At 38.7% G+C, this 21,344-nt stretch overlaps 1 protein-coding gene across 3 annotated transcripts in view; it reads right to left on the bottom strand.

The window, feature by feature from the left end:
• GREB1L (GREB1 like retinoic acid receptor coactivator) overlaps positions 1-21,344 on the bottom strand; it is a 308,414-nt gene that overhangs the window by 237,672 nt on the left and 49,398 nt on the right. The window contains exon 1 of one of the 3 annotated variants that reach the window (XM_053571378.1): positions 14,424-14,452. The exons of the other annotated variants lie outside the window; for them this stretch is intronic. The gene's annotated coding sequence lies outside the window, so the exon portion shown is untranslated. Of the gene's footprint in view, positions 1-14,423; positions 14,453-21,344 lie in introns of those variants that run through there. 3 annotated transcript variants of the gene reach the window in all.

Raw genomic sequence — 21,344 nt, 5'->3', positions numbered from 1 at the left:
ACTGTGCCCGGCCTAATGAGCTTCTTAAGTACTTTACAGGGACCTGTATTAGAGTATCCATCACACTCTGAATTGTGAGTACCTATATTTCTTTCTATCATTTGTGAGTTTCTAGAGCTGTGCTGTCTGATAGCCACTGGTTTTGCATGCCACTATCAATATTTAAATTAATTAAAAATAATTCAAATTCAAATTCATTTTCTCAAGTTACTTGAGCCACCTTTTATGTGCTCAAAAGCCACATGGACTACCCTGTTGGGCCAGGCAGAATACAACATTTCTATCATCATAGAAAGTTTTACTGAACAGCACTATTATACTCTGCTGGGTAGGAGCCACGTCTTATTCATTCCTAGAACCTAACTCTAACTAGAATGAGCTTGTAAGTGAATGACTATATTGACAAACAGGTGCATTTATACAGTCTTTTGGCTGAATGAAAAGTGATTAATTATTTATTAAATGTTTAAATCCACAAGAGAAAATGTATGCATCACCACATAGCAGGTGATGAATCAAGGGTGCTTAATCATATGAATAAGTTGTTTAAGAAGTCCTACTCCTTTTTAAAGTTCACCATAAAACTTCCCTAGCAGATCATTTAACTCTTCAAATGTTATTCTATAATTAAAGCCAAAGTACGAATATAGCTTCTCTAGTCTACTTGTCACCTTGCCAAAAATGCATATCTCAAGATAGTGTTGGGTACAGAAGAGTTAAAGAAGGTGCGTAGGGACTGCTGGTATCCAAGCAGGTCTAATGGTGCCCACAGGACATACCAAGGTTCTATGCTGGTGGTTCTCAACCTTCCTAAAGCCACGGCCCTTTTATACAGTTCCTGTGGGCCACAACCCACAGGTTGAGAACTGCTCTTCTTTGCATGGGGGATCTACCTTCAACTGCAACTACAAATAGGAAGTAGAACGCGCCCCAGGAAAGGCTTAAAGCAACCTGGTGCATTGGCTCATGCCTGTAATCCTAACACTTTGAAAGGCCGAGTGGGTGGATTGCCTGAGCTCAGGAGTTTGAGACTAGCCTCAGCAAGAGCAAGACCCCATCTCTTCTAAAACAGAAAAAAACTAGCCAGATGTAGTGGCACATGCCTGTAGTCCCAGCTACTTGGGAGGCTAAGGCAAGAGAATTGCTCAAGCCCAAGAGTTTGAGGTTGCTGTGAGCTATGATGACTCCATGGCACTCTACCCAGGGCTACAGTAAGACTCTGTCTCCCAAAAAAAAGCGGGGGTGATGGGGCCTTAAAGCACCTCTCTTAGAATGCACAAGGTATGTTCAACTCACAGAGAAAAAAGGCAAGAAACCACAGAAAAGAACGAGGTACAAAACAGCAGCATCACTGACCGATAATGTGAATAATTAGCACTGGGGAAAGTATTTAGATGGGAAGGAAAACCTTCTATAGAAATCTAGTGGATAGAAATGGTATTTAAGACTGTACTCCAAGAAAGTTAATCAGTAAAATACAATGACTTTTCTACCTTCCTATAATTTGTAATTAAGGGAAGGGCCAGGCATTCCCGCACAGAAGGCTCTGCGAGCCAGCAATCTGGGAAGCAAAGAAGAGAGTACAGTCCTTTTAGAGACAGAGAATGCTTACCAGATACTCAGCAATGGCTATTACCAGCTTCTCAGAAGGGGAGAACCTGAAAATAACATCCAAACCCATCCTGTACCCTCCATAGTTCATATTACACATTATGTAAACTACCGTGTTTCCCCGAAAATAAGACAGTGTCTTATTTTAAGGTGTGCTCCCAAAGACACACTAGGTCTTATTTTCAGGGGATGTCTTATCTTTCCTGTAAGTAGGCCTTATTTTAGGAGGATGTCTTATTTTCGGGGTAGTAAGTCTTACTTTACAAGGTGAGTTTTATTATTAACAAATCTTTCAGTGTTACGGTGTCACCACATAAAGATATCCGCACACATGGGGAGTGGTGTTGGTTTCAGGGACTCCAGAAATCCCACAATCAATTCTCTTTCTTTAAGGTTTTAGTCCCTCATGAGTCATCCTATAAGAGAAGCCTTGGGAACCACCTACGTCACAATTTTGTCTAAGGTTGGCACCGATACAGAGCCATCATGTTCGCAGTATTTTCACATAACATGGGTTCCTTCCTTCCTCCCTCCTTTAGAGGGATAAAGGAATAAAAAAAGAATAAAGGTGACATGAACTGTCTCTCTATTCATTCAACTATCATATACTGAGTACCAAGTACTGTACTAGATATTGAGAGCACAAAAAAGAGAAAAAGCACTTACTCTGTAGTGGTAAAACAGACATGTATGCCCAACATGGAAATACCCCAGATGTCTCTACCACAGCAGGTGGACAGTGAGTCAGGGAAGGCTTCACCAAAGAGGTATCAATGGAGCAGAACTGAGCCATGCTTTCAGCAGGCAAAGAGAAAACTGCAGGTGAGCAGAGGGAACGGTATGTACAAAATCACTGAGATGTGAGAATCCCTGGATTTCAGGAACAATGGGGCAAGCTGTTGGTGTTGCTAGGGCACAGCTTAGGGACAAAGGGAGAGGAGACGGAACAGGGCCAGATTATGACGTGTGACCAAATAGCTGAAAATATGATAGAATATTAACCTAGAAAATTATTTTTAGTTGATGACATCAGTGAAATGAATATAACTATGTTTAGAGAATAAATTGCTTGTCTGAATAAAAATCCTACAGGACAAATGTTGTTCATTATAAAGTACTTTCAAAAGGGAAAGACTCATTATGTAAATGACAGTTAATAATTGTCAGCTGGTACAGGTCTGCTACGTGCTACATGCCTTGAATCTACAGTAAAGTTCACCTTAAACTTGAAAGGATCTATCATAAATGAATTTTTTAATTGTTCCTGGGGGAAAATATCCAAACCATGATTTAGAAAAGTGACATGGAGCCATCTGCCCAGTAGTTAAGGATTAGATAAGCATTTATATAAGCTGTATTTTTTAAAGTAACATTTATTTATAACAGACTGAGCTTTTTTTTATTATGACATCAAAATAAAATAGTGATTTAAATATCAAAAGACGACTCATCTATTTCTTTTTTTTTTTTTTATTGTTGGGGATTCATTGAGGGTACAGTAACGACTCATCTATTTCATACAAAATACAGAAAGCCTGCCTGAAAGATAAAAGCTCAAAAACTTATATTATCATTGAAAGGAATATGGTACTACTATTAGCATTTATTGAAGCCCTTCACTCTCTTGTTTTGGCTACATCTGGAAGGTAATTAAAATGATGCATTTGGCAGGTGAATAAAGAAATGGGATAGGAAGCCATGTGTTCATGCTGTTACGTTTTCCACAAAAACACTTCAAGGCCAGAGAAGGCCACTTTACCTTTTCCATCTTCCAGAAGCCAGGTAGCATCACAGCTCTTGTCAGCAATCACACCAATGGCGCAGTGAGTGAGTGGTAAACTCCAGCAAGTCCATGTACTATTTCAACCACTGCAGTCAGTGAGCTATTGGTTCTGAATAAAGTAGCTCTGATGGAGCCCTTTTTGCATTTTCTACAGACACTATGCCCTGTCCACAGGAAAACATCCATGTCTTCTTAATTCTGAAGGCAATTAGTAGCAATGAAAAATGTAGGCTGTTGCTATGGTAATTGCATATCACCATCAAATATCACCCATGGACAAATATGCAATTCTGATTTAAGCTGCCTTGATAACGTAGAAAACAATCCAGGTTGTCACAGCAACTATACTTTTATCATCCGAATAAACATGGATTATCCTCCTTTGTATGCTATGAATGCAAAGTAAACTGAAATCAGCCAACACAAAACAATTATTTATGTCCATATCAGTAAAATGATGATTTACATTCTATTCAAATAGGTACACAGATCAAGAACAAGACTAAAAAGCATATTTTGCTGAAGATCCTGTCTAGTGGGACTTTAGCATTATAGTTCTGGGAAGCAGGTGTAAAGAAAGATTGCTCTTGGTTTTCTTTCATCAAATCAGAGTCCCTTGAATGTACAGTCAAGTAACTCAGTCTCTAACTGAAGGGTGTGAGCCTCAATCTTCAACCTCACCCATAAGGAGGATTTTCAAGAAAGGGAAAGGAAGCATGATGGCCTTACAAGTTCAATTCCTTATTTTTCATAAATATTGTAACTTCCCACATATCCCCAGAATCTATCTAAAAATTAAACCAGGGCTGGGCACAGTGGCTCATGTGCATGTAATCCTAGCGCTCTGGGAGGCTGAGGCAAGTGGATTGCTTGAGCTCAGGAGGTCAAGACCAGTCTGACCAAGAGCAAGACCCCATCTCTACTAAAAACAGAAAAACTAGCCAGGGGTGGTGGCACATGCCTATAGTCCCAGTTACTGGGGATGCTGAGGGAAGAGAATCTCCTGAGCCCAAGAGTTTGAGGTTGCTGTGAGCTACGATGACACCTTATGTAAAATGGATTTTTATTTTTGAGACAGAGTCTCACTATGTCACCCTTGGTAGAGTACCATAAAATCACAACTTACAACAACCTCAAACTCTTGGGCTTAAGTCATTCTCTTGCCTCAGCTTCCCAAGTAGCGGGGACTACAGGCACCTGCCATGATGCCCGGCTATTTTTTTGTTGCAATTGTCATTGTTGATTTTAACTGGCCCGGTGGGTTTGAACTCGCCAGCCTCAGTGTATGTGGCCGGCACCCCTCCCACTGAGCTATGGGCACCACCCTAAAGTGGATATTTTTATGTTAGCTCTCAAAAATATCCTTGATGTATGCTTAGAGACATGCTACAAAAATAATAATATCCAACTAATAGGAAACGCAGCCTTTTCATTTCTATTGAATGTTGAAAGGAAAAAATAACCCTCTTGGCATTTTTGAAAGCTAAACTCATCACCATTCATTTGTACCCATTGCTGACTGATCAGCTCAGAAGAATGGTCCTTGGTCCAAAAGCAGCAAACTGGCCATACCCCTGCCAGGGCACAGATGTGCTCACACCACAAATTAGAGACCAATACATCTCCCTGCACAAAGAACACACCCATTTCCCCCAAGTGGAACAAAGATCATAAACAGCTCTTTTTTCTATGGTAGACTTCTTACTCATTTGGGGAAAAAAGGCTTTTTGGACTATTTCAGCTACCACAACCCAAAATGTTTTATGCATCCCATTACCACCAAAACAAAAAGGGGGGGATAATAATATTAAATATAAATATAAATAATATTAAACTGACTTCTATTAAATTAAAAAATGATTTTTAAATTATTTCAAGCAGATAGGTTTAAGTTGATATTGATTTCTTTTCCTCTTATTATAAGGCTGCCAAAACCTACTACAGATGAGATTCAGTGGCTCATGCCTGTAATACCAGCGCTTGGGAGGCTAAGACAGGTGGACTGCTTGAGGTCAGGAGTTCAAGACCAACCTGGGTAACATAGGGAGCCTTGTCTCTATAAAAAGAACAAAAAAATTAGCTGGGCATAGTGGTGCATGCAAGTAATCCAGCTACTTGGGAGGCTAAGGCAGGAGGATCTCTTGAGCCCAGCAGATTGAGGTTACAATAAGCTATGACATCATTATAGGCCAGCCTAGGCAACAGAGACCGTCTCTCTTAAAATAAACAAATAAAAAAAAAAACAGACAAACACCTATTAAAGATACTTCCTCCATCTCACTCGAGCAACAACTCAACTCAAATGAAAAGATGCTTAGTATAAAATATATTCAAAGACAGTGTTTCTCTTGTTAATGTAGGAGTGAGTCCCTTTTTGAAGGCAACAAAAATGTTGGGTCTATGTTTTAAATTAAAATTCATTTTAAGTAACATGTAAAAAAATAGATAATTTCCATGAACAACAGATGACAGAACTGAATGTGAACGTGTGATAAGAGACAACTACAAATGTTTGGGCCATTTATTAGAAAATACGTATCTCAGGCGGCGCCTGGGGCTCAAAAGAGTAGGGCGCCAGCCCCATATACCAGAGGTGGTAGGTTCAAACCCAGCCCTGGCCAAAAACTGCAAAAAAAAAAAATACTAATCTCAAATGGCAATGAATATTGTATTCCATTTTAGCAAAAAGACCTCTCCTCTCCAAGGAGTTATTATTTATTATTTACAGAGTGCCAACAGTGTGGTGGAGTGTGCAGTTCTTTAGAACAATGAGTACAAGTTCTTGGTGTAAGTCTTGGTGTGGGGGGGAAAAAAGCATGTGTGACTAACTACATGTTCTATTCTAGTTCTTTTCTATTTTTTTGAAACAAACAAACAAACACACCAAAAAAAAAAATTCCATATAATTAATCTATCAGAGGGCCAGCTCATTTTGAAAAACATGGCACCAACAGGACTTAAAGCAGACTAGATTAAATACTTTATCATATACAATGGGGACATATGATTTTCATAATCTAATCATGCAGTTCAGAGAAACTACATGATTAGAAGTAGATTGTAAAATGCCACTTACAAATCAAATATCCACCTTAGGCTAACATCCTAGGCACAGTATGAACCTAGGCCCTAGGTTCAATCCCCACCTCACAGGGCTATGTTGATCCTGACATGACTATACCCTCAGAATTAACTGTCTCCTGCAAAACCATTCCGCCTCTTCTGTTTATGGCCAAATCTCTAAAAGTTTAAACAAAAAGCAGTTGGGGTATTTGGTATTAAAGGATAGGATGCTCAGTCCATGGACCAAATGCTGAGCAAGATTTGCTGAAATCACTTTATTTACACGCTCATTTTAGAACTTAATAAGCATGAGTTTGGGGTTACTTCACTCATGTGAAAGACATGTGACCTTGGGGAAAATTACTCAAAAGAGTCTATTTCCTCACCTGAAAAGTGAGGCTAATAATACTACCACATGGGGTTTTTATGAAGATTAAATGAGGAAGTATGTGTAAAGGGCTGAGCATTATATTTAGTACACAAGAGAGGCTCAGTAAATATCTCTGCTGCCACTCCACTTCTAATTACACAGCCTTAGACTGGACTAGGTATTTATTGCTTGTCTTTTGCCTAACTCTCAGGAGATTTATTTATTTATTTATTTATTTATTGAGACAGAGTCTCATTCTGTCGCCCTGGGTAGAGTCCTGCGGCATCATGAGTTATTTTTTGAAAGTCTCATTGTATTTTATTTTTCTCCCTGCAATCAATCTTACACATGCAGATTACTTCCACTTCCATTATATCACTCCTCCCCTCCCAGTTTGAATCTCTTTGCTCTACAGGATGAAGAATAGATAAATTTTCAACCTGACCTCTTCAAAGAAACAAGCACCTTTTCCTGTTTCTCCAGAGTGTTCATCGCAGTCAAAAAAGATCTCCTAATCAACTCCATGCACAGGTAATCCAAGCCCCTAGGTGCGTTTATCAGGGAAGTTCATCCTTTAAACTAGTGCTATTCAAAGTGTGATCCTTTGACCAGAGATGGTTCCTGATCAGACAAGCATAGAACAGAAATGTGACAGAGTAACATTATGTCCATTGAAAAATTAGGAATAATATTTTGTGTGTCTTTTTAACTTTCATTTTTCTAGCTTTTATGTTTATATATTTTACAAAATTATTCTTCTATTCCAAGCTGTTCTTTTTAAAGTAAATGTATTTCAGGTTAATATGAGGGTACAAACAACCAGGTCAAAATATTTGATTTTGTTAAGTAGAGTCCCTCTATTCTACTCCAAATTGAAAAAGAGAATGAACTGATCTTCACCACAGACCATTTGAGAAGAATGTATGTATCACATACATGTCCACAGATGGCATGGAATTTGATATGAGGTTAGTCCATTTTGAGCCCCTTCCAAGCATTCTCTGAGGTTTTTTTTTTAGAGACAGAGAGTCTTACTTTATCACCCTCGGCAGAGTGCCATGGTGTCACAGCTCACAGCAACCTCCAACTCCTGGGCTTAGGTGATTCTCTTTCCTTAGCCTCTCGAGTAGCTGGGACAACAGGTGCCCGCCATAGCATCCAGCTTTTTTTTATTGTTGCAGTTTGGCCGGGGCTGGGTTTGAATCTGTCACCCTCAGTATGGGGCCGGCGCCCTACCCACTGAGCCACAGGCACCGCCCCATTCTCTGAGTTTTTATTCACAATTTTAATGAGTTGCTTTGGTCAGAAATTAACTTCAGACAAATATATTTAATTAAGTACTCCTACAGCATGAACCCCAAGGACAATAACATATCTGTAGTGTAGACTCATCAACATCATCTCTATATTCGTAAGAGGATGTTAATAGTGCCTTCTACATGAATTATAAACCCCAGTGCTCCTGTTAGAGAGCCAGGTACAGTAAGCTTGTAAAGGAGGCTTGTATACAAGTTTACCCTAGTCAAGAGCATGAGAATGGCCAGTGGCCAATTTCCTTCCATCTTGACCAAGAAGTTTCATTTAACGAATATATTTAAATATATAAGTGAAAAAAAATGAAAATGATGATTTAAATATATAAGTGAAAAAAAATCATATTAGGAGGTGAGGGTAGATCACTATTAACAATACATAATAGCCGAAGCTACCCCTGTAGCTAGTGGAAAAAAAGATGCAAAAATACAGATAACTATTACACAAAATAAGTACTGCAAGAGATTTATAAACCTCTATTTATTTAGAAGTTCTAATAAGATAATCTCACATCTAATTGGGGGGGTGCTGCATAGGATACAGTGCACTTGAGGGAAGCCAAGAGAACAGATAAGATATTAACAGCTAATAATATTACACAGAGAATAAAGAAATGGGCATGAGAGAGCTTGGAGCAAGATGGCGGCTGAGTAACAGCCTCCTTGCATCTGGGCACCGTGAGACTGAGGAGATAGGACTCCAGGCATTTCTGGCTGGTGGGATCTTCCTATCATCACCCCTGTGAGGATACAGGGAGTCAGCAAGAGACTTCAGAACCCCAAGAGGAGAACTAAAACAGTGGAAAAACGGCACGAGAACTTAAAGAGCAAGAGGAAGTGAAAGGAAAATTAGGGCAAGGAAACAGATAAAAGAAATCACCCATGAGGAAGAATCAGCAGAAAACTCCAGGCAACATGAAGAACCAGTCCAGAACAACCCCGCCAAGGGACCATGAGGTAGCTACTGCAGAGGATTCCACCTATACGGAAATGTGAGGAATGACAGAAAGGGAATTTAGAATACACATGTTGAAAACAATGAAAGAAATGATGGAAACAATGAAGGAAACAGCTAATAAAGTGGAAAATAACCAAAAGGAAATCCAAAAACAGAATCAAATCAGAGATGAACGATATGAAGAATATAAAAAGGATATAGCAGAGCTGAAGGAAATGAAACAGTCAATCAGGGAACTTAAAGATGCAATGGAAAGTATCAGCAACAGGTTAGACCATGCAGAAGAAAGAATTTCAGAGGTAGAAGACAAAGTTCTTGAGATAACTCAGATAGTAAAAGAGGCAGAAAAGAAGAGAGAGAAAGCAGAACGTTCACTGTCAGAATTATGGGACTTTATGAAGTGTTCCAACATACGAGTTATAGGAATCCCAGAAGGGGAAGAAGAATGCCCCAGAGGAATGGAAGCCATACTAGAGAATATTATAAAAGAAAATTTCCCAAATATCACCAAAGATTCTGACACACTGCTTTCAGAGGGCTATCGGACCCCAGGTCGCCTCAACTCTAACCGAGCTTCTCCAAGACATATTGTGATGAACCTGTCCAAAGTCAAGACAAAAGAAAAGATTCTGCAAGCTGCCAGGAGTAAGCGCCAGTTGACCTACAGGGGCAAATCCATCAGATTGACCACAGACTTCTCTAATGAAACTTTCCAAGCAAGAAGACAATGGTCATCTACCTTTAATCTACTTAAACAGAACAATTTTCAGCCCAGAATTCTGTACCCTGCTAAGCTAAGCTTCAAAATTGACGGAGAAATCAAATCATTTACGGATATACAAACATTGAGGAAATTCGCCACAACAAGACCAGCTCTACGGGAAATACTTCAACCTGTTCTGCACACTGACCACCACAATGGATCAGCAGCAAAGTAAGAACTCAGAAATTAAAGGACAGAACCAAACCTCCACACTGATGCAAAAGATAAAACTAAGCAATGGACTCTCACCAAATAAGACGAATAGAATACTACCACACTTATCAATTATCTCAATAAATGTTAATGGCTTGAATTCCCCACTGAAGAGACATAGATTGGTTGACTGGATTAAAAAACACAAGCCATCCATTTGCTGTCTGCAAGAAACACACCTGGCTTCAAAAGACATTCAAGCTCCGAGTCAAGGGTTGGAAGACAATTTTTCAGGCAAATGGAATTCAGAAGAAAAGAGGAGTTGCGATCTTATTTTCAGATACATGTGGATTTAAAACAACTAAAGTCAAAAAAGACAAAGATGGTCACTTTATATTGGTCAAAGGAAAAATACAACAAGAAGACATTTCAATTCTAAATATCTATGCACCCAATTTAAATGCTCCCAGATTCTTGAAACAGACCTTACTCAGTCTGAGCAATATGATATCTGATAATACCATAATAACAGGGGACCTTAACACTCCTCTTACAGAGCTGGACAGATCCTCTAAACAGAAATTAAACAAGGATATAAGAGACTTAAATGAGACCCTAGAACAACTGTGCTTGATAGACGCATATACAACACTCCATCCCAAAGATAAAGAATACACATTCTTCTCATCACCCCATGGAACATTCTCCAAAATTGATCATATACTGGGACACAAAACAAATATCAACAGAATGAAAAGAACTGAAATTTTACCTTGTATCTTCTCAGACCATAAGGCATTAAAGGTGGAACTCAACTCTAACAAAAATGTTCAACCTCTCCCAAAGGCATGGAAACTAAACAATCTTCTGTTGAATAACAGATGGGTGAAGGAAGAAATAAAACAGGAAATCATTAACTTCCTTGAGCATAACAACAATGAAGACACAAGCTACCAAAACCTGTGGGATACTGCAAAAGCAGTTTTGAGAGGAAAATTCATCGCTTTAGATGCCTACATTCGAAAAACAGAAAGAGAGCACATCAACAATCTCACAAGAGATCTTATGGAATTGGAAAAAGAAGAACAATCGAAGCCTAAACTCAGTAGAAGAAAAGAAATATCCAAAATCAAATCAGAGATCAATGAAATTGAAAACAAAAGAATCATTCAGAAAATTAATGAAACAAGGAGTTGGTTTTTTGAAAACATAAATAAAATAGATAAACCATTGGCCAGACTAACGAGGAACAGAAAAGTAAAATCTCTAGTAACCTCAATCAGAAATGATAAAGGGGAAATAACAACTGATCCCACAGAGATACAAGAGATCATCTCTGAATACTACCAGAAACTCTATGCCCAGAAATTTGACAATGTGAAAGAAATGGATCAATATTTGGAATCACACCCTCTCCCTAGACTCAGCCAGGAAGAAATAGACCTCCTGAACAGACCAATTTCAAGCACTGAGATCAAAGAAACAATAAAAAATCTTCCAACCAAAAAATGCCCTGGTCCAGATGGCTTCCCTCCAGAATTCTATCAAACCTTCAAGGAAGAGCTTATTCTTGTACTGCAGAAATTATTCCAAAAAATTGAGGAAGAAGGAAACTTCCCCAACACATTCTATGAAGCAAACATCACCCTGATACCAAAACCAGGAAAAGACCCAAACAAAAAGGAGAATTTCAGACCAATCTCACGCATGAACATAGACACAAAAATTCTCAACAAAATCCTAGCCAATAGATTACAGCTTATCATCAAAAAAGTCATCCATCATGATCAAGTAGGCTTCATCCCAGGGATGCAAGGCTGGTTTAACATACGCAAGTCCATAAACGTTATCCACCATATTAATAGAGGCAAAAATAAAGATCACATGATCCTCTCAATAGATGCAGAAAAGCATTTGATAAAATCCAGCATCCTTTTCTAATTAGAACACTGAAGAGTATAGGCATAGGTGGCACATTTCTAAAACTGATTGAAGCTATCTATGACAAACCCACAGCCAATATTTTACTGAATGGAGTAAAACTGAAAGCTTTTCCTCTTCGAACTGGAACCAGACAAGGTTGTCCTCTGTCACCTTTACTATTCAACGTAGTGCTGGAAGTTCTAGCCAATACAATTAGGCAAGACAAGGAAATAAAGGCAATCCAAATGGGAGCAGAGGAGGTCAAACTCTCCCTCTTTGCTGACGACATGATCTTATACTTAGAGAACCCCAAAGACTCAACCACAAGACTCCTAGAAGTCATCAAAAAATACAGTAATGTTTCAGGATATAAAATCAATGTCCACAAGTCAGTAGCCTTTGTGTACACCAATAACAGTCAAGATGAGAAGCTAATTAAGGACACAACTCCCTTCACCATAGTCTCAAAGAAAATGAAATACCTAGGAATATACCTAACGAAGGAGGTGAAGGACCTCTATAAAGAAAACTATGAAATCCTCAGAAAGGAAATAGCAGAGGATATTAACAAATGGAAGAACATACCATGCTCATGGATGGGAAGAATCAACATTGTTAAAATGTCTATACTTCCCAAAGCAATCTACCTATTCAATGCCATTCCTGTCAAAATACCAACATCATATTTTCAAGATTTGGAAAAAATGATTCTGCGTTTTGTATGGAACCGGAAAAAACCCCGTATAGCTAAGGCAGTTCTTAGTAACAAAAATAAAGCTGGGGGCATCAGCATACCAGATTTTAGTCTGTACTACAAAGCCACAGTGCTCGAGACAGCATGGTACTGGCACAAAAACAGACACATAGACATTTGGAATCGAATTGAAAACCAAGAAATGAAACTAACATTTTACAACCACCGAATCTTTGATAAACCAAACAAGAACATACCTTGGGGGAAAGACTCCCTATTCAATAAAAGGTGTTGGGAGAACTGGATGTCTACATGTAAAAGACTGAAACTGGACCCACACCTTTCCCCACTCACAAAAATTGATTCAAGATGGATAAAGGACTTAAACTTAAGGCATGAAACAATAAAAGTCCTCCAAGAAAGCATAGGAAAAACACTGGAAGATATTGGCCTGGGGAAAGACTTCATGAAGAAGACTGCCATGGCAATTGCAACAACAAAAATAAACAAATGGGACTTCATTAAACTGAAAAGCTTCTGTATAGCTAAGGAGACAATAACAAAAGCAAAGAGACAACCTACACAATGGGAAAGGATATTTGCATATTTTCAATCAGACAAAAGCTTGATAACTAGGATCGATAGAGAACTCAAATTAATCCACATGAAAAAAGCCAACAATCCCTTATATCAATGGGCAAGAGACATGAATAGAACTTTCTCTAAAGATGACAGACTAATGGCTAACAAACACATGAAAAAATGTTCATCATCTCTATATATCAGAGAAATGCAAATCAAAACAACCTTGAGATATCATCTAACCCCAGTGAGAATGGCCCACATCACAAAATCTCAAAACTGCAGATGCTGGCGTGGATGTGGAGAGAAGGGAACACTTTTACACTGCTGGTGGGACTGCAAACTAGTACAACCTTTCTGGAAGGAAGTTTGGAGAAACCTCAAAGCACTCAAGCTAGACCTCCCATTTGATCCTGCAATCCCATTACTGGGCATCTACCCAGAAGGAAAGAAATCCTTTTATCATAAGGACACTTGTACTAGACTGTTTATTGCAGCTCAATTTACAATCGCCAAAATGTGGAAGCAGCCTAAATGCCCACCAACCCAGGAATGGATTAACAAGCTGTGGTATATGTATACCATGGAATACTATTCAGCCATTAAAAAAAATGGAGACTTTACATCCTTCGTATTAACCTGGATGGACTGGAAGACATTATTCTTAGTAAAGCATCACAAGAATGGAGAAGCATGAATCCTACGTACTCAATTTTGATATGAGGACAATTAATGACAATTATGGTTATGGGGGGGGAAACAGAAAGAGGGAAGGAGGGAGGGTGGTGGGGCCTTGGTGTGTGTCACACTTTATGGGGGCAAGACAGGATTGCAAGAGGGACTTTACCTAACAATTGCAATCAGTGTAACCTGGCTTATTGTACCCTCAATGAATCCTCAACAATAAAAAAAAAAAAAAAAAAAACTGGGCACAAAAGATTTGGAAGAAAAATTTTCTCAAAATAAAAAAAGCATACAAATGGCCAATAAGTAAGTACATGAAAAGGTGGTTAACATTCATTACTAGTAATCAAAACCACAATGAGACACTATTATTTCAAACCCACTAGGACAGCTAAAGGAAAGCAGACAGACATTAGCTGGGGATGTGGAGAAAGCACAACCCTCAGGCATTGCTGAATGTCAAAGTCTGGAAAACTCACATGACCCAGCAAATTCACTCTTACACCCAAGAGAAATGAAAACATACCTTCACACAAAAACTTGCACTTGACGTTCACAGCAGCATCAAGCGCTGTTTGTAATAGCCAAGAAAAGTGGAAAGAGCCCAAGTATCTGGCAACTGAAGAAGGAAAAAATATAATGTGGTATATTAAAACAATGGCATTATATTGAGTAATAAAAAGAAATGAAGTACTGACACATGTTACTACATGGCAGGAACTTGAAGACATTATTTATGCTCAGTGAAATAAGCCAGTCACAAGAGACCACACATTACATGATTCCATAGGTATGAAATATGGAATCTCTCTCTATAGGGAGACAAGGATTAGGAATGGCTGGGTGCTGGGGGATTTGGGGAAAAAATGAAAGCGACTGCTAATGGGTATGGGTTTCTTTTTTTGGTGATGAAAACATTCCAAAATTGATTGTGGCAATGGTTGCACAACTCTGTGATTATACTAAAACCCACTAGATTATATATTTTAAATGAATGAATTCTACGGTATGCAAATTGTATCTCAATAGAGCTTTCTGAGGAAAAAATAAAGCAGGTCCTTGAATCAACTGGGGGATGGAGTAGGACACATGAAAGGCTGACAGGCACCACACACACAAAGGGCACTTCCCGCCCCTGACATTGGGTTTCCTGACTGCCTGGTTACCAAAGAGGGGAGAGAAGGAGAGTATTTGCCAAGGAGAGGTAGTAGCTTTACAATCTGCACAACCTTTAAAAATTATCTTTTAAAATGTTGGTGAACGGGCTCCAGTTGTCATCCCCTGGTTATAGCACCAAGTGTAGATAAAGTCCTAGAAAAGCACACATTGTTCCTTAGGAAGCAGTTTGATCCTGGGCTTCCTGAGCCCTTACCATCTAACTTGTGCATTGAACCTGGTGTTTATATGCTAAAGATGGTTAATACAGACTATGAGTGGCTGGTTATTTCTGAAGAACAAAACCCCCTGACTCCAGTGACTTGAGTACCAGCTCATGCAATGGGCAAGGTTTATTCCTAGATGTTGAGAACTCCTGAAGCCTTCTCCAGAATGCCCAGTCATGTCTCCACTTGGCTAAGTAATAATCCATTAATGCTAATTGGATTTTTTTTAATTGAATTTTTGGTTTAAAAGAAAACTTGTTGGCCAGCTCACACCTGTAATCCTAGCACTTTGGAAGGCTGAGGTGGGAGGATCACTTGCTTAAACCAGGAGTTCAAGACCAGCCTGAGCGAGAGACCCTATATGAGTCAATTAAACTTTAGGTGTCTGACAAAAAAAAAAAAAGAGTGAGACCCTGTCTCTAAAAATAGTTATTAAGGCATTGTGGTGAGTGCCAGTAGCCCCAGCTACTTGGGAGGCTGAGGCAGGAGGACTGCTTGAGCCCAAGAGTTTGAGGTTGCTATGAGCTAGGATGCCAGAGCACTTTACCCAGAGCAATGGAGTAAGACTCTTTCTCAAAAACAAACAAACAACAACAAAAAGCCAAAACAAGAGCAAAACCCTGTCTTTACCAAAAATAGAAAAATGAGCCAGGCACAATTGTCCAAGCCTATAGTCTCAATTACTTGGGAAGCTTAGACAGAAGGATCACTTGAGTCTGGAGTTTGAGGTTACAGTGAGCTATGATGACACCACTGTACCACCACACTCTGGCCTAAGCAACAGAGCAAGATTGTCTCAAAAAAAGAAAAGAAAAGAAAAAAAAGAATAAAAGATAAAAAGAAAGAAAGCCCAGCATATATTCATTAAAGTACAGCTGTAAATCAATGATGAAATATGCCAACACGATTATTTAGAATGAACAGGCATTAAAAATCTGAGGTTGTCCAAATGTTCTGTACCCCTCCATTTTGAAATTTAAAGGGAGTAAAAACACTGTGAAGTTGCTGCTGCTTTTCAGCAAGGAAAAATAGTATCTAGGGTTTTTCACAGAATTCCTGCCTTTCTTCACTTCTTCAAATCAGTGATTCTAATAATAAGTATGTTCAGCAAAATATCAGAAGTCCCAATGCAGTGTAACTTAAAATGTAATGGCAACAAATGATAAGATACATTTCCCATACTTGGAATTCTCAAAAGTACATTAAAAAGGAATTATATATATTGGATTGTAGTGGTTATGGCATAAAAGGCGGGAAAAAAGGAATTATATAAAAGCCAGTTTGTTTTGCTCTGAAGTTACCAATGTTTAAGAGCAGTAGAAGGCCAGGAGCAGTGGCTCATGCCTGTAATCCCAGCACTCTGAGAGGCCACGGCAGGTGGATTGCTTGAGCTCAAGAGTTAGAGACCAGCCTGCACCAAGAGTGACACCCCGTCTCTAAAAAATAGCTGGGTGTTGCAGTGGGCGCCTATAGTCACAGCTAGTTGGGGGAGGCTGAGGCAAAAGAATTGCTTGAGCCAAAGGGATTGAGGTTGCTGTGAGCTGTGACCCACAGCACTCTACTGGGGCTAGAAAGGGAGACTTTGTCTTAAAAAGAAAAAAAGAAAGAAAAGAAAAGCGGTAGAAGCTTTCTAGGAATTTAAGTAAATAATCCCAAAAAGAAGAAAGAGCTAAACGCATAAAGTTATATACTACCTCGTTTTTAACAGCAGAAATTATGAACAGCCTAAATCCTCAAACACAGAGATATAGATAATAGATAATACATGTACCATGTGGAGTATTATCTGTCAACAATAATTATGTAGCATATGGAGAAATGGTTAGGGTGCTATTTTATAATGACAGTGCTAAATTATACAATATAATAATTATAACTATGCACCATTATGTAAGCATATGAATAAGAATGAAAAGATATAAGCAAAAAAAAGGTGTGATGAAAGTAGGATTTCATACATTTTGTAGGGTGATGGAAAAATAATTGGGGGAAATAAAATGTGTTAATTAAACATTTATCATTTGTCCTTTTAGGTCCAAGGTTATTTACATAAAAAGTATTCACAATAAATTTTTAAGTGGACAAAGATTTATGAAATATAGGGTGTGATATAATGATTGGGGTTATTTTTTGCTGTTTAGTGGTAAATTTTAAAAACAACTATTGAGTTATAATTTCTATAGCATAAAACATATCCACTGTAGGTATATATTTAAATAATTTTATGGAAATTTACAGAGTTTGCAACTATCACCACTATGCAGTTTTAGGACATCTACATCACCTCCAAAACGTCCCTCATGCCTGTTTGCAGATAATCCCTCTCTTCTTTCTATCTCAGTATAAACCTAATTATATTTTTGACACATCCAAAATAAGGAAAATAAATCACATGTTTATTGTGTATTCACACAGAAAAGTTGGAACGAACATGCACCAACATTTTATGCAGTGATAAATTTACAGAAAATAGAATTTTGAAAAATGTTTTTCTGAAGTTTTTAGCCAATTAGCTTCTATTACCTATAGAAAAAGTTTATTTTACTTTCCTTAAAAAAAAAAAAAGGACATATGGGCTTGGCGCCTATCACTCAGTGAGTAGGGCACTAGCCACATACACCAAAGCTGGTGGGTTCGAGCCCGGCCCAGGCCTGCTAAACAAAGACAACTGCAACCAAAAAATAGCTGGGCATTGTGACAGGCACCTGTAGTCCCAGCTACTCAGGAAGGTGGAGCAAGAGACTCGCTTAACCCCAAGAGTTGGAGGTTGCTGTGAGCTGTGATGCCACAGCGCTCAACCAAGGGCAACATAGAGAGACTCTGTCTCAAAAAAAGACATATGATAATTCCACATAAATATGGAAGATTGTACACATAAATAGTCCAGATTGCATGAATGCACATACTTTATCTTCCTAGCAAAACCCAACTGAAAGGGTTTTTTAAAGGCATGAAATCAGGACAAAGGATGACAAAAGCAACTGAAAACGCAAGAAAATTTATAAAGTCAAGAGCAGATAGATAAGCAAAAATTGCCTTGCAGAAATGAGAATGTTGAATTCCAACTCAGCAATGTGGGAAGCTTAGGAACAATCAGCCTTACACAGTAAACCACACCCCATGCCCAAAGGCAGCACTGGTTAGATTCCAGGTATGGGGATAAAGGTAAGCTTAAAAACGGAAGGATTAACTGAAATTCTCTTTTAAAAACCAGTTAAATTCCCTGATCCTTTTCCCAATTGTAAGCAGTTAACTATACCTCTTCCATTCTACAGAAAGTTGGACGGGCAGAGCTGAAAGTGGGGGTAACATTCTGCAAAGAGGGAGATTAGATGAATAGTATATAAGATATACTGAAAGCCTAGTCCACGCATCTCCAGACCTCTTCTCCACTCACCTCCCAGACAGATGGTAAGCAGTCCTGTACTATCAAGGCAGGAGGTTAGATTTTTCTCTGCAGAATCTAACCAGTCCAAGAGGAAAGACTTAAAATACTGATAGTGGGCATTTCTCAGTGAAATGACCCACAGGTGGCAAGACACAATACACCATGGGATCAGAGCTTCTTATTAGCTTTATGGATCAGAGCTTCTTATTAGCACTGCTCTTAAATAAGGGCAAATAACCAGGATTACCAGACAACTAAGATACAGCTCAGACATAGAAAACAGAGACGAAAACAAATGAGCAAAAAGCAACCTGTATAAAAACAGACTTTTCACGGACAAAAAAAGTATTTAAACGGTTAATATATTGAGAGAAGAGAAAATAGTACACACATAAATAACAAGTAATATAAAAACATATACTTATCTGAATGAGTTGAAAACTTACATATACACCAAAAAAAAAAAAACCTGTGCATATATTTTTTGGCATTTTTATTCATATTTGTCCAAATTAGAAACAATCAAGATGTCCTTTAGGCCAGGTGCAGTGGCTCATGCCTGTAATCCCAGCACTGAGGGAGGTGAAGGTGGATGGATTACTTGAGCTCAGGAATTTAAGACCAGTCTGAATAAGAGCCAGGTCCCATCTCTAATAAAAATAGAAAAACTAGCTGGGCATTGTGGTGGGCCCCTACAGTCCCAGCTACTTGGGAGGCTAAGGCAAGAGGACTGCTTGAGCCCAGGAGTTTGAGGCTATAATAAGCTGTGAGCTTATGATGCCATGGCACTCTAACCAAGGCACAAAGAAATACTGTGTCTCAGGAAAAATAAATGTCCCTCAGTGAGTGAATGGGTAAACTGTGGTATATCTATATAATGGAATATTAATCAGTGATAAAAAGAAACATGGTATTAATCCAGAAAAAAAAAAAAAAGAAACAGGCTTTCAAGCCACAAAAAGACATGATGGAGTCTTAAATACTTATTGGTAAGTGAAAGAAGCCAAATCAGAGAAGTCTACCTACTGTCTGTGTCCAACTATGCATTCTAGGAAAAGGCAAGATTACGAAGAGGGCAAAAACTGGTGGGTGTGCAGAACACAGAGGGTGGGAGAGAGGAATGAATTGGTGGAGCACAAGAGATTTTAAGGCATATGTGATATAGAGATGGCAGACATGTGATATTTCACATTTGTCAAAACATATAGAATATATAACACAAAGAATGAAACCTAATGTTGGGCGGCGCCTGTGGCTCAGTGAGCAGGGCGCCGGCCCCATATACCGAGGGTGCTGGGTTCGAACCCAGCCCCCGCCAAACTGCAACAAAAGAAAAAAAAAATGAAACCTTATGTAAACAAGGAGTTTGAGGCTATAGTGAGCAATGATCATGTCACTGCAGCCTACCCGAGGCAACAGAGCAAGATGCTGTCTCAAAAAAAAAAAAAAGGGGGTAAGAGGCATAAATAAACACGTTTTTCTAAAGAATTTATACTACTAATGGCCAAGAAACATATGAAAAACTGCTCATCATCACTAATCATCAGAGAAATCCAAATTAAAACCACGAGAAGATGCAACCTCACCATCAGAGTGGCCATTATCAAAAAGTCAAAAAAGAATACAGGTTGGTGAGGAAGCAGTAAAAAGAAAATGCTTGTACACTGTTGGTGGGAAAGTAAATTAGTGCAACTTCTATGGAAAACAGTATGGCAATTCCTCAAAGAATTAAAAGTAGACCTAGCATTCGATCCAGCAATCCCACTACTGGGTATCTGCTCAAAGGAAAAGAATCTCTTATATAAAAAAGGCACCTGCACTCATATCACAGCATAATCTACAAGTGCAAAGACATAGAATCAACCTAAGGGCCCATTAACTGACGAGTGGATAAAGAAGACTACTGCTCAGCCAAAAAGAAGGATGAAATAATATCTTTTGGAGCAACTTGGATGGAGTGGAAGCCATTATTCTAAGTGGAGTATCTCTCAGGAATGGAAAAACAAATACCACGTGTACTCATTTTAAGTGGAAGCTTAATAGTTGAGTATACATGGTCATGCAGATTGGGATAATGGATTTGGGGGACTCAAAAGGGGGGAGGGATCACAAACTACCTTTGGATACAATGCATACCATTTGGGTGATAGGTACACTAAACGCCCTGACTTCACCACTATACAATTCATCCATGTAACAAAAATGAACCAAAAAAACTTGTGCCCCCATACCCCTCTACACAGAAACTGAAATTCTTTAAAACCTGAATTGGGCCAGACATAGCAGTGTCTACCTATAGTCCCAGCTATTCTTAGGACTGAGGCAGGAAGATCACCTGAGCCCAGGAGTTCAACGTTACAGAGCACTATAATTGTGCCTGTGAATAGCCACTGTACCACTGTATTCTATTGTAGTCAACACAGTGAGACCCTATCTCTTAAAAAAAAAAAAAACCTGCTAAATTAGTAGCTAAACTGGTACTCTTATACATAAGGGAGAACTGTAAATTGAAAGTATAACTTTCAGCTGAGCAATTTTACTTTTGGAAATCTACCCTAAGAAAAAAATACAAAGTATTGTGGGGAAGGATCAATAAGTATCAAGTAAAATACTGTATCTCATATAAATAATCCAGTGGATAAATTATCAAATAAGTTACAGTATAGTATTAGATGGA

Source organism: Nycticebus coucang, chromosome 19 (genome assembly GCF_027406575.1).
Source record: "Nycticebus coucang isolate mNycCou1 chromosome 19, mNycCou1.pri, whole genome shotgun sequence".
Classification (NCBI taxonomy): Eukaryota; Metazoa; Chordata; class Mammalia; order Primates; family Lorisidae; genus Nycticebus; species Nycticebus coucang.
This window is presented reverse-complemented; position numbering and strand designations above follow the sequence as displayed.